Source organism: Helianthus annuus, chromosome 15, assembly GCF_002127325.2.
Source record: "Helianthus annuus cultivar XRQ/B chromosome 15, HanXRQr2.0-SUNRISE, whole genome shotgun sequence".
NCBI classification, from domain to species: domain Eukaryota; kingdom Viridiplantae; phylum Streptophyta; class Magnoliopsida; order Asterales; family Asteraceae; genus Helianthus; species Helianthus annuus.
The window spans coordinates 18,949,532-18,968,354 of record NC_035447.2 but is presented as its reverse complement, the minus strand read 5'-3'; positions in this window follow the sequence as shown (position 1 = coordinate 18,968,354).

Here is an 18,823-nt window from a genome sequence, read left to right as displayed (position 1 = left end):
GGCGAGGCCCTGGCATGGTGGAGAGCGTTGGTGCAGGCATCTGGTAAGTCTGCTTTGTACAAGATGACATGGGAGGAATTTATTGCTCTCATTAAGGAGAACTACTGCCCTCAGCATGAGGTTGAGAAGATCGAGGCTGACTTTATGTCACTGGTGATGACGAACCTGGACTGCCAGGCGTATTTGACGAGCTTCAATACGATGTCTCGCTTAGTCCCATACCTTGTGACACCAGAACCCCGAAGAATCGCCCGTTTCATTGGGGGCTTGGAGCCCGCGATAAAGGCGAGTGTAAAGGCCTCTCGGCCGACGACCTTCAGGTCAGTTACTGACCTCTCCTTGTCTCCCACCTTAGACGCTGTCCGTCTGAGGACCCTAAGGAGCAAGGAGGCTGAGAAGAGGAAACGTGAGGATGATACCTCACGAAAATCTGGAAAGAAGCACCGTGGAAACGGTGACGGCAAGAGAGGGGCTGAGACAAAGAAAGATGGGCAAGCTGGTGAAAGGCCCAACTGCAAAATCTGCAAGAAACCCCACTCTGGGAAATGTAGATTTGCATCGAACTCACAGTCGCAATCAAAGACTCCTTCCTGTGGACTATGCAAGTCCAAGGATCATAAGACTGTGGAGTGCAAAAAGATCAAGGATGCAACCTGCTATGGTTGTAATGAAAAAGGGCACATCAAGAGTAACTGCCCTAGTATGCCAAGAAGGCGGAAGAAACAAAGAAGTCAAATGCGAGAGTTTTTCGCATGGATGCAAAGGAAGCGGTCCAGAATGACAACGTGCTTACAGGTACTTTTCTCGTAAATAATATATTTGCAAGAGTACTATTCGATTCTGGCGCCGATAAATCCTTTGTAGACCAGAAATTTTGCCAACTACTAAATATGCCTATCAAAACCCTTGATGCGAAATACGAAGTAGAGTTGGCAGACGGCACGATAGAAACCGTCTCCACTATCTTAGAGGGATGTGAAATATCCATTAGGAACCATTCTTTTCCTCTATCTCTACTCCCTTTCAAACTAGCGGGTTTCGACATAGTCCTAGGCATGGACTGGTTATCCCGTAATCAGGCCCAAATCATTTGCGGCAAGAGGCATATAGTGCTAAAGACTCCGAGTGATGAATCGCTTACCATTCGAGGAGATACGCAGTACGGATTACCCGAAGACGTATCTATGCTGAAAGCTTCTAGGTGTTTGAACAGAGGCTGTGTAATTTACATGGCTCAGGTTATAATTGAAGAACCTAAGCCGAAGATAGAAGATCTTCCTGTCATTTCTGAATACCCCGAGGTTTTTCCTGAAGAACTACCTGGTTTGCCACCAGATAGACAAGTGGAGTTCAGAATAGACATCATTCCTGGAGCGGCTCCGATAGCAAGAGCACCTTACAGATTAGCTCCGACGGAAATGAAAGAACTGAGGACCCAGTTGGATGAACTGCTGGCGAAAGGTTTTATCAGACCTAGTTCATCTCCCTGGGGAGCTCCTGTCCTATTTGTAAAGAAAAAGGACGGATCAATGCGGTTGTGCATTGATTACCGTGAGCTGAACAAAGTTACCATAAAGAACAGATATCCTTTGCCAAGGATCGACGATCTGTTCGATCAGCTGCAAGGAGCGAGCTACTTTTCGAAGATCGACTTAAGGTCGGGCTATCATCAGCTAAGGGTCAGAGATGAAGATGTACACAAGACTGCATTTAGGACTCGCTATGGTCATTACGAGTTCCTAGTGATGCCTTTTGGGCTCACAAATGCACCGGCTGCGTTCATGGATCTCATGAATCGCGTCTGCAAGCCGTATTTGGACAAATTTGTCATAGTCTTCATCGACGATATCCTTATATATTCCAAGAACCAAGCAGACCACGAGAAGCACCTCCGTTGCATCCTCGAATTACTACAACGTGAGAAACTCTACGCCAAATTCTCGAAATGTGAATTCTGGCTACGAGAGGTTCAGTTTTTAGGTCACGTTGTGAGTAAGCGTGGTATCCAAGTGGATCCCGCTAAGGTAGAGGCGGTCATGAACTGGCAAGCGCCAAAGACGCCTACCGAAATTCGTAGTTTCCTGGGATTAGCAGGATACTACAGGAGATTTATTGAGAATTTTTCAAGGATTGCTGCGCCCCTGACTTCCCTAACCAAGAAGAAAGAAAAGTTTATTTGGGGACCAAAGCAGCAAGAGTCCTTCGAAATACTGAAGCAAAAGCTAAGCAACGCACCTGTGTTGACATTACCGGAAGGCACTGATGAATTCGTAGTGTACTGCGATGCATCACACACAGGCATGGGGTGTGTGCTTATGTAGAAGGGCAAGGTGATTGCCTATGCTTCAAGGCAATTAAAGGTGCACGAAAAGAATTACACCACCCATGACTTGGAGTTGGGTGCCGTTGTATTTGCACTAAAATTATGGAGGCATTACCTTTATGGCATTAAATTTGTGATTTATTCAGATCACAAAAGCCTCCAACACTTGTTCAACCAGAAAGAGTTGAACATGAGGCAACGCCGTTGGATGGAGACCCTGAATGATTATGACTGTGAGATCAGGTACCATCCCTGCAAAGCGAATGTAGTCGTTGATGCCTTGAGCAGAAAAGAAAGGGTAAAACCTATTCGAATCAATGCCAAAAGCATTGAGGTCAAGAACAATTTAATTGAAAAGATATTAGCTGCACAGCGAGAGGCTGTGTTGGAAGCTAATTATCCTAATGAAAAGCTGGGAGTAACTGAGGAGCAGTTGACTCTTAGCAAGGATGGAATCCTTAGATTGAACGGACGTATATGGGTTCCAATTTATGGAGGACTACGAGATGTTGTTCTCCAGGAAGCCCATAGTTCCAAATACTCAGTCCATCCTGGTGCTGACAAAATGTACCAAGACTTAAAGGCAAATTACTGGTGGATAGGCTTGAAAAAGTCTGTGGCCGCCCATGTAGCAAAGTGCTTGACTTGTGCTCAAGTCAAAGCCGAGCACCATAAGCCGTCTGGCTTGCTACAACAGCCTGAACTTCCCGAGTGGAAGTGGGAATGCGTAACTATGGACTTCATAACCAAGTTACCCAAAACCAGGAAAGGAAACGATACAATATGGGTCATAGTTGATAGGCTGACCAAATCAGCTCATTTTCTACCCATCAAGGAGACGTATAGCTCCGATATGCTAGCCCAACTTTATGTTGATAAGATTGTAGCCTTACACGGCATACCTGTGTCTATTATCTCCGACAGGGATACTAGATACACATCTCATTTCTGGAAAAGTTTCCAGCAATCTTTGGGCACGCGTTTGAACTTTAGTACGGCTTACCATCCACAGACGGACGGTCAGAGTGAGTACCATTCAAACGCTAGAAGACATGCTTCGTGCATGCGCGATCGATTTAGGTGGTAACTGGGATAAGAATCTACCCCTGATCGAATTCTCCTACAATAATAGCTACCACACCAGCATAAAGGCTGCGCCTTTCGAGGCATTATATGGTAGGAAATGTAGATCGCCTGTTTGTTGGGCGGAAGTAGGGGAGGTCCAATTATCAGGACCAGAGATTGTTTTCCAGACGACGGACAAGATTGTCCAGATCCGGGAACGTCTCAAGGCTGCCCGCGATAGGCAGAAGAGCTACGCTGATCCAAAGCGTAAGGATTTTCACTTCGAAGTGGGTGAAAAGGTATTACTTAAGGTGTCACCCTGGAAGGGGGTGATGCGTTTCGGCAAGAAAGGCAAACTGAGTCCGAGATACATAGGACCTTTTGAGGTCATTGAACGGGTCGGGTCAGTCGCCTATAAGTTGAACTTGCCTGAAGAGCTCAATGGAATTCACAATATGTTCCACATCTGCAATCTCAAAAAGTGCTTCGCCGATGAATCATTGGTGATTCCACACACAGATGTGCATATAGATGAGAGCTTAAAGTTTATAGAAAAACCTTTGTCGATTGAAGATCGACAGGTGAAGAAACTTCGAAGAAAGCACGTACCGATTGTAAAGGTCAAATGGGATGCTCGTAGAGGTCCCGAATATACGTGGGAAGTCGAAGACACAATGAAAGAAAAGTACCCCTATTTATTTGAGTAAATCTCGGGTCGAGATTTATTTTAAGGGGGTGAGGATGTAACACCTCGAATTTTTGCGTCCAATAATGTGTTAACACGTGTCATTTGATTACACGTGGCATTTGTATTTAATAAAGGACTAATTTTGACAAACCTTGAAAGTATGTAAATTCGAGGGTTATAAATGTCACCAAGGGTAAATATACTGTATAGTAACCCTAAATAACGCTTGAACCTTCAAACGAATAATTCATAGATCGTACAGAAGCGAAACGCGAAAGAAAGTGGGAGATTACAAGCTACAGGGGTTAACGGTGTCAACATGTTTAATTATACCTCTGAGTGACCCTTTAACGTTCCCAAGGCTTTGTAATGGTATTATACACTCACTAAAATATAATATATAAATTTCGCGGAGTTTCGTTATGAAACGAGAAAGATACGATCGAATTCGTAGGAGAAGGGTTAAAAGCGTCAATAATGAAAGTTAAGGCTTTCTGAATAATTAATAAACTAACCGAGGACTTAACAACGCGGGTAAATAACACGAGGTCCTTAGTTGTAATTAACCGAGGGCCAAACCGCAAAGTTACCCCTTCAAACCCGAAAGGTCAGGTAAATCATTACGAAAGATTTCGTTATTAATTACCAGATTCTGATAATCATGACAAAAGATTTAAAATTTCTGAATTTATAACCTCTCGCGACCCGCGTGAAGGTTAGGGATAAGTTGAGGCGGGCCGCGAGCTTCCTAAGATACGCGCCTGATATTCAAATCTTAGGCGACCCGCATTATAAACACATGGAACTCCCATGCGGGCCGCATTAGACGCCCAGATGCAGAAAGTTGTAACATCTTGCGTTTTGGAGCCTTTGAACGACGAAACAACTAATTAATGGAGCATGGGTGCCCCCTACTCGACCCATATCACTTAGGGACACCTGCCCATGATCCATGATCAAATGTAGACTGAGTTGTGATGATCTTGAGGGCTTGTGAACACTATAAATAAGCACATTGGTTCATAACATTCACCACAACACAAACACTTCTATCTGATCATTCTAAGAGCTCTCTAGCATTCCCTTCTGCTCTCTAAGCAAGATACCACTTCTGTAAGTCGTTCACAATCATTTTGGTCATACATTTCCATAGTTATAGCTTATAAACACAACCGTCGTAACTAACGGTTGTCATTACAATAACTTGCAAATGGTTCAGTCTTATGATGGATCAAAAGTAGTTTTGAGTAGGTAATTATGTGGGTAATAAACCTCTAAAAGGGTTCCCCCTGATCACCACTCTAACTATGTCAAATATCGAGTCAAACGTGCGGTTAAAAAGTCAACAGAAAGCTATTTTAGCGACTTATGCATAATCTGTAATGTACATACTAAGAAACCTGTTTTGACACTCATAAAATATGATATTAAGTATATAAGCTTGTTTGCGCTCGTTTGAATCGACCATTTGCTATATTGACCCGGTTCGGAGCCGAATGTCGCAAAAGTTTGACTTTTGCTTTGACTTCAGTTCTGACCCGTTTTAGTGAGGTATAGATATACCTTAGGACTCTCTTAGGACCAGGTTACATGATGGTATAAACCTCTGTGATCGGTTCATGAGTTATCCGAGTCTTTTGCGCATTTCCATTAATCGCCTAAAAGTTGACCGTAACGGCCTTTTGAAAATAAAACGAGTATTTCGGACACGTGAACGGACCATAACCTTGCTTATTAAAATATAAGCATGTCCTTAAAGTTTCACGCCAATCCGAGGTCTAGGATGAGAGTTATGCTAAATGGCGCATTTAAAGTAAACTTTAGTAATTAACGGCGCAATTAGCATAACACCTGTCTAAACCAAGATTTCGTCACCAAAACTTTTACCCACTGTATTAAAATAAGATTTTGGGAATTTTAAAGATTTTTAATAAATTTTACCTTGCTCATAACCTGCGGTTATGGCTACGGTTCGGTAAATACCGAATATGCCCTTTTTGGCCAAAACTTGAGTTCTACAAGGTCTTTTGACCCGATTCCAGTTGCTACTGATTTTAAATAATAAATAAAGTATTTTAGACTTTATAAACTGTTCGGAAAACTCAGATTTCCTGTAGAACTCGAAAATCTCTTTTAAAGTCTTTAAAATGACCGAAAAGTCCCTACGGGGCGTAATATTAACTTAAACTCGTTACGGGCATCACGGAAGGTATCCTACTGATACCACAACCTCTTTAAGGCATATTGACTTAGGAAATAAGCGTACGACTCTCATGGTTAACCGTTTCGCCTATTGCGCGCACGGTTCGGCTTATGAAACTAGTTTTCATAAATTAGCCGATACGGGTCAAATTATATTATTTGGACCCCAAAATCCAGAGTGTGAACCATAAACCCATATAGAACAAGTCTCTGAACTTGTTGGGTCAGAATCGCACTCCATTCTCGGTTTTCGCCTTTTACGCGATTAAACGATATTCACATATCGGAACCAACCGGTCTAGGCTACGGCCATTATAACGACTCGTTAGGATTCTAAGAGGTTAATTAAAACCTTCGTTCCAGATTAGGAGCCCCAGTAAAAGCTATCGGTGATTTAATCCAAATTAAGGAAATATACTTGCAAAGGTAAATACTTTAACTTATTTCCCCTATATGGGCTTGGGTTACGGTATATTAATACCGCTTGATTGAGCATTATATTCTTCCATCGCTTAGGTGGTTAATTAAATAATATGATCGGCTCATTTAAACAGTTTTGTTTCTTAAAAGCCTTTGGGGGGTTTAATGACCGTTGTCCCGGATATCCTTGGCATCATTTTACGAAATGGCCACGACCATCGACATCCCGGTGTAGGCGTACACCCGGTATATATTGTCGACATTAAATTAAAAGACGTAGCCGTTGGTTTTTATACTACGGTTTTACGCAATGTGGTGTGTCTATAAATCTTTAACCCGGCACGACCCGGGCTACTGAACGCATAAAAGAACATGTAAAACGTTCACAAGATTTTAATAATTTTCCCAAGTTATAAAAGAGTTTGTGCCTCGTGCATTCAAATCAATTTTAATAAACATTTTCAAATGCGTCAGTTGAACGTATTTACCAGTGTAAACTGACGTATTTTCCCCAAAAAGATTAAGTGCAGGTACTATACGAAATGGGCTGGTATAGGCGTCCTAAGCATCGTACATAGTCTCGCAAACTTGATGCTGCATCTGAATGAACAATATTTATTATTTTGATCCGCTGTGGATATATTCAACTTCTGTAATACATTTGATATTACAACCAGAGGTTGAAGTTTATATATTTATCTTTAAGCTTCCGCTGTGCATTATATAATTGTGTGGTTTGACTATATTGTTGCCAACATCGTCACGGTAATCCCCCACCGGGCCCACCGGTGAAACACGTGGAAATCGGGGTGTGTGACATCTGGCCCGATTGAAGTTACATGTCTTTGAAATTTAGTAGACTGTTAGGATCAACTCTGACACCTCTCGAAACCAAACATGTTGTAGAATTGGTTGATGGTAAGTCAATCGAAGCGTCTCATGTTCATGTAGGGTGCAAACTCGATCTTTTAGGTCAAGTGTTCGACATTGACCTTCTTCCCGTCACTCTTGGTAGCTTCGACATAGTCGTCAGTATGGACTGGTTATCCAAACACCGAGTAGAAATTCTCTACAAAGAGAAAATCATTCTTATCCCTCTTCCTAGTGGGGATTCACTGTCTGTTCAAGGTCATCGAAGTGGTGCTACGATTGGCATCATTTCCGTCATGAAAGGCCAGAAAGGCTTACGGCAGGGTTATCCTGCTATTCTAGCACTCATTACCGTCAGTCTAAGGAAAAGAAGATCGAAGACATTCCAGTCATTCGTGACTTTTCCGATGTGTTCCTCGAAGAACTTCCAGGATTACCTCCACGTCGTCAGGTGGAATTCCAGATTGAGCTCACACTAGGAGCAGCTCCGATTGCTCACGCTCCATATCGTCTTGCGCCGGGAGAATTGCAAGAGCTGTCGAATCAACTCCAAGAACTGCTGGATAGAGGCTTTATCCGACCTAGTTCTTCACCATGGGGAGCCCCAATCTTATTAGTGAAGAAGAAAGATGGGTCTTTCCGCATGTGTATCGATTACCGCGAACTTAACAAGGTGACGTCCAAGAACCATTACCCTCTACCTCGCATCGATGATCTGTTCAACCAGCTGCAAGGGTCAAGCTTCTATTCAAAAATCGATTTAAGATCAGGCTATCATCAGATGAGAGTCGGAGAGGAAGATGTCCCCAAAATAGCCTTCCGAACGCGGTACGGCCGTTACGAGTTTTTGGTCATGTCATTCGGGTTAACCAACGCACCTGAGGTATTCATGGATCTCATAAACCATTTATGCAAACCATATCTTGACAACTTTGTCATTGTGTTTATCAATGACATTCTGATCTATTCTAAGAGCAAGGAGGACCACGAGCGGCACTTACGTCTTATCTTGGAACTCCTGAGGAAGGAGCAACTCTACGCAAAATTTTCTAAATGAGATTTCTGGATTCGAGAAGTACACTTCTTTGGTCATATAGTCAACGAATTGGGAATACACGTAGATCCAGCTAAGATCGATTCCATCAAGAATTGGGCAGCGCCAAAGACTCCTACAGAGGTGCGACAATTTCTTGGTCTCGCAGGGTACTATCGCAAATTCTTTGAGGGATTCTCAAAAATCGCTCAACCTCTTGTCGCTCTAACATAGAAGGGTGTATTCGTGGGGAGCAAAGCAGGGGAACACCTTTCAACTCTTGAAACAAAAACTCTGCATTGCACCAATATTGTCCTTGCCCGATGGTACGAATGATTTCGTGGTGTACTGTGATGCTTCTATTCAGGGACTCGGTTATTTGCTAATGCAACACCAGAAGGTGATCGCCTATGCTTCTCGACAGCTGAAGATTCATGAGAAGAACTACACGACTCATTGCACTTAAAATCTGGAGGCATTACTTGTACAGTACTAAATGCACTATTTATACTGACCACAAGAGTCTTCAGCACATATTCAACCAGAAAGAGTTGAACATGCGACAGCGTCGCTGAGTGGAACTCTTAAACGATTACGACTGTGCCATTAAGTATCAACCAGACCAAGCTAATGTTGTAGCTGACGCCCTCAGTCGGAAGAAGGCTAAACCTAAACATGTTCGAGCTTTACAACTCACTATCCATTCCAACCTTCGAGACCAGATTCGCTCTGCCCAAGCTGAGGCATTGAAGGACGAGAACCTTCCAGCTGAATCATGTGAGGCATGGAGAAACAACTCATAACAAAATCTGACGGAATTCACTACTTCATGGACCGAATACGGGTCCTTTTGCACGGTAACCTGAGAGTAACTATGATGGATGAAGTGCACAAATTTTGATATTCTATTCATCTAGGTTCTGATAAGATGTATCAGGATCTGAAAATCTTGTATTGGTGGCCGAACATGAAAGCGAACATAGCGACGTATGTGAGCAAATGCTTGACTTGTGCTAAAGTCAAAGTAGAATAACAAAAACCGTCTGGTTTGCTTCAGCAACTAGAAATACCCATGTGGAAATGAGAACAGATTGCCATGGGCTTTATCACCGACCTACCAAGAACTCAAAGCGGAAACGATACTATTTGGGTGATCGTTGATCGTTTGACAAAATCTGCACACTTCCTTGCGATCAAGGAAACTGACAAGTTCTCGCAACTTGCTGGTGTTTACTTAAAGGAAGTGGTTTCTAGGCACAGGGTGCCGACTTCTATCATCTCTGATCGCGATCCGTGTTTTGTGTTCGATTTGTGGCGGGCGATGCACAAATCATTTAACTCACGTCTAGACATGAGCACTTCTTATCACCCTCAAACGGATGGTCAAAGTGAACGAACCATCCAGACACTCAAAGACATGTTGCGAGCATGTGTGATCGATTTTAGTAAAGGTTGGGAAAGACATTTACCTTTGGTAGAGTTTTCCTACAACAACAGTTACCATTTAGCATTCAAGCAGCTCCGTTTGAGGCGTTTGATGGACGAAAATGCCGATCTCCTCTTTGTTGGGCTGAGGTGGGTGGCAGCCAAATCACGGGTCCAGAACTTGTGCTCGAAGCTTCTGAGAAGATTGTTCAAGTCAAAAATCGTATGGCGGCAGCACGTGATCGCCAGAAAAGCTACGCCGACAAGCATCGGAAACCCTTAGAGTTCGTCGTGGCCGATCGTGTTCTGTTGAAAGTCTTACCCTGGAAGGGTGTGGTTCGTTTTGGGAAGCGCGACAAGCTCAATCCACGTTACGTTGGGCCATTCAAGATTCTGGAATGAATCGGTAAGGTGGCTTACAGACTCGAGTTGTCGATTGAGCTCGGTAACGTTCATGATGTTTTTCACATCTCAAATCTGAATAAGTGTTTGTCCGATGAAACACGTGAGGTTCCTTAACAAGTCTTTAACTCGTGTCATTATGTTTCATGTGCTATAATACGTCATAAGTGTGAGTGTACATGTGTTAGACTTGTCAAACTTAATTAAGAAAACTTGATTTATTAAATTCGAACGATGAGAGTTTATGTGATATTATTATAGGATTTATTATTCAACCGCACACCTTTCATCTCGTACACTACCCTCCGAGTTGCACACTTCTTATTTGGGCCAAACACCTCCTCCTCGTTAGTTAAATCATTCTTGGCCCAGCTCCCTCAAACCCAAAACGGAGCCCAAGTGGGTCCGGCCCACATAATTCAAACATAAACACACACACACACAAAGTTGTGCATGGTTTTCATTATTTCAAAAACACAAAATAGCAAACCCTAGCACTCCCTTCCTTCTCTCTTAGATCGACGGCAGCCCCTTCTTGTTGAAGCTCTCTTCTCTTCGAAACATCATCTCTCTCGTTCTAGTATTCGGTTAGTATGTCCATCACTGATTTGACTTACGTTCTTTGGTGTTCTTGGTTACGTGTTTATGTGTTGGTTTGTATTAGTGTGTATAGATTAAAACATGATTTAAGGTTTCGTTTGTAAACTGAATTAAATCTGGTCGAGCATTGGCATGTTGTTAGACAACTAGAGTGGTATTATAATAAGGGTTGGTGATGAATCGGCTATGATGATAATGGTTATTACAAAGTCAGAAATTATTTATGATACTTAATCATTGACTTAAGGGTCATATATGTTTTAGAGTTGTTAAGTATGATGAAAACGATAAATTGATGGATCCGATTTTGTGGTTTGATTTTAATGTTGATGAACTAGGGTTGCATGATTGGTAGATGATTGTGCTATTTGATCCGATTGAATGTTGATTATGATGCTAATCTCTATTAATGATTAAATGATGATTTGAGTTCATGGGAATTATAGAACACGTTGTTAATTTCATTGATACGGATGTAACGGTTGTAAGTTAGGTGTTAGTGTAAATCTATGGAAAGTTGTTTTGATTTTTGGAAACATGGGTACTTATGATATTGACCCATAATTTATGGCAAGGCATAACAAACCCGGCACACCTCATGGGGTCGTACACTCAACAGTGACCGCGCATCTAGTGGTCGTACACTCGTACACCGTACACCTTCAGATTGCATAATGTACACACACTTGATGCACACCTCGCACACTCTCATACATTACAACCTTTGACTGCACAAGGTACAAACAAAATATGCATGACCGCACACTATAACAGGCCGCACACTTACTTGGGCTTAGTGACTCCCCGGGCCGTACACGTTACTGGGCCGCACACTCCACTAGTGGGCCACCGATGTTGGGCCGCACACTTCATGTTTGGATCGGATAGTATAATGGAACACACACTCTTAACTAGGTCGCACACTCTCATTTGGGCCTAGAACTAACTGGGCCGCACACTCTTGTGAATGATGAAATGAACTGTTAAGTTATTACGTGGATCGTGGACTTGTGATATGAATTCTTATAGGGCCCAAATGTCTATTATGTGTTACGCGATGATTCTTATAGCATGTAATTTGCTAACCATGTGAAATACTTGGATAAAAACCCTAACTACTATTGCTAACCGTAATAGGATTTGGTTGACCAACTTTGAACAAAGTAACATAATTTACTGAGCAAATCTAAGGTGAGTTCACTGCTCTTTCACAAGCACGCATCCCGTTGGGACAAAGAAGTAAACTTACATCCCTGGAGGGGATACTTTACGAATATATATGTCCCTGTGGGGATACTCTACAAATTGTAGTTTAATTTCAGTGTTGGATAATCAACTCAACTCTATCACTCAAAGTCCCTACTTACTACCGAACCAGTTGCTTGGAGGGAAACGAGGTGTTAGTTGATAACGCTATTAGGCTTGACAACGTCACACCGTACCTGGATAGGACGGGCATGAACTAATGACCATAACCACATGGTCAGTGTTGATAGGCACTGATGAGGGCAAACAAACATACGTCACTCCAGGATCGAGTAATTTTCAACATGTCTTTAAACTAAGCATTTGCCAATTAAAAGATTAAACGAAACCGTGAACTCACCAACTTTATGTTGATACACTTTTTCTGCATGCTTGCAGGTCGATAGATACGTGGTATGGGACTTGTAGTCTGGGATGCTGGTGTGGTCATGGGTCGTGACGCTTGGGAAGACATTTAATATCGAAATGTTTTCAAACAATATGATGTTGAATTTGTTGAACAATTCATTATGCTTCCGCTGAATGTAAACTTGTGTTAAACTAATGTTTTGATTTACACTATTTACATTGAATGAGATTTTCAATTTATTATATTACTGTTAGTTCAATGTGATTAGTGGCTAGATCCTAGTACGTCACACGCCTTGAGGTGTTTTTTCCGCTTGTGGTATTATGTGTTATGTTATATATGTTATGTTATAATATATACTAGATATATTGGTTCCTCTATTTTGTAAAGTATTTCCCTTTGCTTCCGGGTCTTGCTAGGATACTAATCTGATACTAGTTTTTTTGTCGTTGCGCATTGCGGCGAAACCGAGCAAATGATAATGTAAAACAAACGTGATTTGAAAATATAGTATGTTGTTTAGAAAGCCAAACCATTAGAACGATTTAGTTTATCATCGTATTGTTTTATGATACCAAATAAATACTTTATTATAAGTAGAATTTCGCTTTTACCAAAACTTACAACGGAATGTCCGGGAAAAATCAATCATAACTACGTACTTAAGTTTCTAGAAAAAGTTATAAACGTAAATTATTAAAGAAGTATCAAATTAATCGATAATATATGTTCTAAAAAAAGAAAAGAGAACTACTAAAAAAACGATATAGTAAATATATGGTTTTAAAAAAGAAAAAAAATTAGAAATACGTTATTAAAAATAAAAAAAATAATAAAAAGCTATATATTATTATAAAATTAAAATTATTATTCATTATCTTTCATTAACAGTATATATATAATATAATACTACATATACTATAATGTCATATTATATTATACCGTATACTATATTCTTTGTTTAATTTATATAACATGATATGGTATAACCTAATATAATATAATGCAATATTATCTAAACAAAATAAAGAATATCATATATGTATAATATAACATAACATAATATAATATAATATAATATAACATAATATAATATTTATATAATATAATATCAACCTAACAAAACAAAGAATCTTAATAAAAATTTGTTGGTTTGAATATAATAAAAGAGAAATACACCTGTGTTTATATTATATTTTAGATAATATGCATGAGTTTTAAATTCATCATATTTCTTTTTTGAACACAGTTTTTCAAAAATTCTACACGAAACGTACATACATAACACCATTAACCGAAAAGTTCCGGGGGGGAGGGGAGGTCGGGTGCCCCTCCCGGCCTCTTGAAAAAAAAAGTTGTTACAAAATCGAAACTATAGAACTTGAACCTGGTAAAAAAAAGTTAGTACTCAAATGTGTTATCTGTAATAAACCATAAGGACCATTTGTGTAATTAACACAAACTAATTAGATATACACAATTGAAACATTATGTAAAAATAACATTTTTCGCCGTTCAATATTGTCACATTTAGTCTAGTAACACGCTATTTAGAGTGATTCAACAGATTTACAGGGGAACACATGTTTGTATTACTTGAGAAACTTTACCAAAGACCTTTACGTTTGTATTGCTTGAGAAACTCTACAAAAGACCTTTACAAGTGATTTACAATGTTATGGGACAATAGTACTGTTATGGGCTTCTCGGTGCTGGATGTCAAAAGGTGGCTGGATAGTGACCGGTTACAACAACAATCTATTGATTTCCGATGGTGCAAATGGTTGCCAATAAAATGCAATGTTTTCATGTGGCGAATGTTATTGGATAGGATCCCGACGAAAGTGGCGTTATATAGGCGAAACATTGTTAGTGGGGATGGTTTGTGTGTGTTTTGTGAATACCACGAGGAAAGTACGGAACATATTTTCACGGCTTGTAGGACGGCGAACGGAGTATGGAACGGGATTGCGCGGTGGGTTAACTTACCTCCTTTTTATTTTTTCTCGGTGAAGGATATTATAGAGTTGGCTTGGAATTCTAGATGGTCGACAGGTAAGAAAGTGATTTTTCAAGTGATTTTTCCGCCTTGGAGATTTCCCGGTTTTTGTGGTTTTTATAAAGTCTGCCTTTCAAAAAAAAGTGATTTACAATGTTCACTCTTGAATTGTCTTAAGCCAAATGTGGCAATCCAATTTCTACTACTAACTGGTGTATTAGAAAAAGTCTGTTCTAGATATATCCACACATCCTAAACGAGAACCTGACCAGTCAAGAGTATGTTAACCTCCATCACTACGGTACGCTAACTAAATCAGGTACACACATTCTAAGTTCCTGATTCTATCATCTTTATCTAAAGCATTGATTAACAAAATTATCATACTTACTTTTTCGTATCTATTAATTAATAATGAATAGCTTGATACTGTGTTACTTAAGATTAGATAAAATTACACAAATCAACTTTTATGTATACCTATAACTTACACCATATACCTTTCAGTTTAAAAAGGACAAGAACCAAAATTTTACTTTAATTATTGTTGCTAGAATCAACCTTTTGTACAAACTATGTTTACTTTCTTGGTTAAGTCTCCTCACACGCAACACATGTGAGGGTATTTTGGTCTTATTCTCAAACAATCACTTTATTTTGAAATTATTAATAATAATCGCAGTTCTTCCCAAACACACTCGCTGACCTCTCATCTCCGACACTCTCCCTGGCATGACACTCTTGCGACATCTCATTTCCGACCGCACACTTCCGCTTCAACATCGAGTTCCGGTGGTTCTTCACGGCGTTTGATTTTTTGGTTCTTGAATCAAGAACGATGGTGACAGTTGTAGCTTGATGTCTAGCTAATTATTAAATGTAATCGTGCATCCAACCAGCAAGAGTTTTTGTTGGAAATTTAGTGAAAATGAGTTTTTCACTAAATATTTTGGACATCAATAATATTTATATATGTGTTGTATAAATAATTATTTATGGGTTTGTGTTCAAACTATGTCCAAATAGAGCTAAGATGAATGAGATATCGAAGCTTGAAGTTGTATGTTTGGAACAAACAAAGATGAGAAAAATGGATTGAGATTTGTCACCTTGTCCCACATAGGTGGATGACAAAACTTAAAGTGGTATATAAGGAGGAGCACTCCTTGAAGGCAAACACTAGTGGGGACCAAAGGGTGCACCGCACCTACACATATGCGCGCGTGATGTGGGCTATAAGCCCAATGTGGTGCGTTTTTAACTTCGCACGCCGCCTTTGTATTTTTGCCCATGAGCGCGTGGTCAGATACATGGCGGGTCCGCTTATAGCGCACCCTTGGGTGGCGTAGGTGGATGCCTTGGCATGGCGCATGGCGCACGTCATTGGCTATGGCGAAGACTGCAAGTGGCGCACGAATATGGATGGCACATAACCAGGTGGCGTCCTGGTATGCGTAGTGGCATCCAATTAGCGCGTGGTGCAAAAAGGTGTGTCTCCGCGGAAGCGTAGTGTAGGCTCAACTAAGGCGCGCCTGCATGCGCACTAGACCGTTCAAACCAGTCTACTTACTAGAGAGTTAATGTTAGACGGTTTCCACTGGTGCCATAAGTTGAATGGCGGTTTTGTTTTTACTACCACTTAATATCCATTAATTTAGAGTATAAACTCTTGTTATTACAAGATTAATTATCTTGTTAATTACAAGATTAATGACCTTGTTTATGACAAACATTAAGGGGTTGAATGAGTCTTGATGTATCTCTTTATAAAATGAATATTGTTTATTCATTTGAGGATAAGAAAAAAGATACTCAAGAGCAATCTCTACATCTTATGAGATTTTAGAGAAGAGCATTCTCTAAATTATTCACAACTTCATATTTCCATCAACAATTCTAAACACCCTGATACCCGGTGTGATCTCGGGCGTGAGTGCCATCTCCGGCAGTACACATACTGTTCCGGTTGTTGTACCCTGGGAGACAGACCGTCTGAGAGGAGGCGCGGAATCTGTTTTAAGGGAAGCGTGTCGAACACGTGCCTCAACCAAAAGCGTCAACCATATTTTGCTTGTCTTGCAGCGGAGTTTTGTACAAGAAGGTGCGGTTGCAGTTCTTCTAAAGACATCGACTTGGTTCAAGATTGGTACAATTAAATTGTATATTACTTTTATTTACTTAGTTTATGTAACCGGTATTGTACTAGAATAGTTTCCCACAAATAACGATAGTCTCGTTATTATATATTTTGTAATATATTTTAATAAAAAGTGAACCTAGTTCCTACAATCTTAAAACAGACGTTCGTGAAGATTGTTGCTACAATCTTAAATCCCTTCTCTACGAGAATTTAGGTTCACGAAAGTTAAAATTTTAATTGAGATTTTGCTAAAATCTTATAAATATTTTGGGAAATATTTATTTAGTACAATGAGTCGGATTAATTTTGATGATTGGAGTACAATCTTTAATCAGAATACCGTGTTATAAAACCGTACAATTCGATTCAAGAAGATAATGGGTTTTGTTCATGTTTAGATAACACGAACTTTATACAAAAATTAATATGTATTTCGAATGGTTGGAATACTAATTTTTCTAATGAGCGAATTAGAAATTGGTAATTTTTGTAAGCCCATAAAATGTGTATGAACCATGGAAATTCTCTAAGGAGAATGTTAGATGTAATTTGGTAAAATAATAGTGGTTTCAAAAGTCTTGAAACACATATATTTTCTAATGAGTGTATTAGAAAATAATTATTTAAAAAAAATTACAAGTTTTAAAACATTTATGTATTCTTACACTTTGTTTTAAAACGGTTAGAAACTTTAATTGGTATATTAATTTTGGTTTCAATTGTCTTGAAATATATTGATTTTCTAATTAGCATATTAGAAAGTAATTATTTTATAAAATAACAAGTTTTAATATTTTCTAACGAGCGTGTTAGAAATAAATGTTGATGTTGAAAGAATAACAAGATTAAAACTTTTTATCTCTAACGAGCGTGTTAGAATTTTATAGAATAATAAGTTTTAATATCATCTTTTATATCTAATGAGCGTGTTAGATACGATGATTGTGTAAAACTGACTTGTTAAAAGACGATTAGATTTTCTAACGAGCGTGCTAGAAAATATACGTTTAGATTTTCTAACGAGCGTGTTAGAAAATATTATTATTTCAAATAACTACCGACGGGCGTGTTGGAGACAGTTATTTTGGATAATAAACCTTGTAACGGTTTTGTCAAAACTATTTAATTTCTAATGAGCGAGTTAGAAACGGATTTTTTCCACATACGTTTAAACGATTTTTATTTGTTTATTTCTAATGAGCGTGTTAGAAATAGTTTATATTTTTTATAAACTTCGAAACAAATTTTGTAATCGATTACTTTTAACGATCGTGTTAGAAACGATTTAAAGAGTTTGATAGTTGTTTATTTTCTAACGAGCGTGTTAGAAACGATTTAACGACTTTGTCAATTATTTATTTCTAACAAGCGGGTTAGAAAACGTTTATTTTATATAAACCAAAACGGTTTATGACAATAAATAATCGTTTAATTTTCTAATGAGCGTATTAGAATTAGTTTATCTTATAACCAACTATTTTAACGATTTGCAATCGTTAATTTCTAACGAGCGGGTTAGAACCGGGTTAAGTATGATAAACTATTTAAGATGATTTGTAACCGTTTTATATATTTTCTAACGAGCGTGTTAGAAAAGATTTGTGTTCATTTCTAACGAGCGTGTTAGAAAACGTCCATTTAAACCAAAAGTGAATAATTGTATTCGTTTTATTTCTAACGAGCGCGTTAGAACCGGTTTACTTTATAAAAACCGAATATTTTGAATGTTTGTTAAACATTTAAATTCTAATTAGCATATTAGAATTGGTTATCATACAAACCACTCATTTTAACGATTGGTAATCGTTATTATCTAACATCGGTTAGAAATGGTTTGAATATGATAAACCATTTATTAAAACGATGTGTATTCGTTTTATTTTCAAACGAGCGAGTTTGAAATTGTTTTATTTATTAAACTATTATAAGGTTTATTGTCTTGATTTGTAATCAAAACGTAAATATATAGTTTAATATTAAAACACTTGCAAAAATGAGAAATGTTTTGAACGAATAAAACATGTCTTTCCAAAGTATAAGT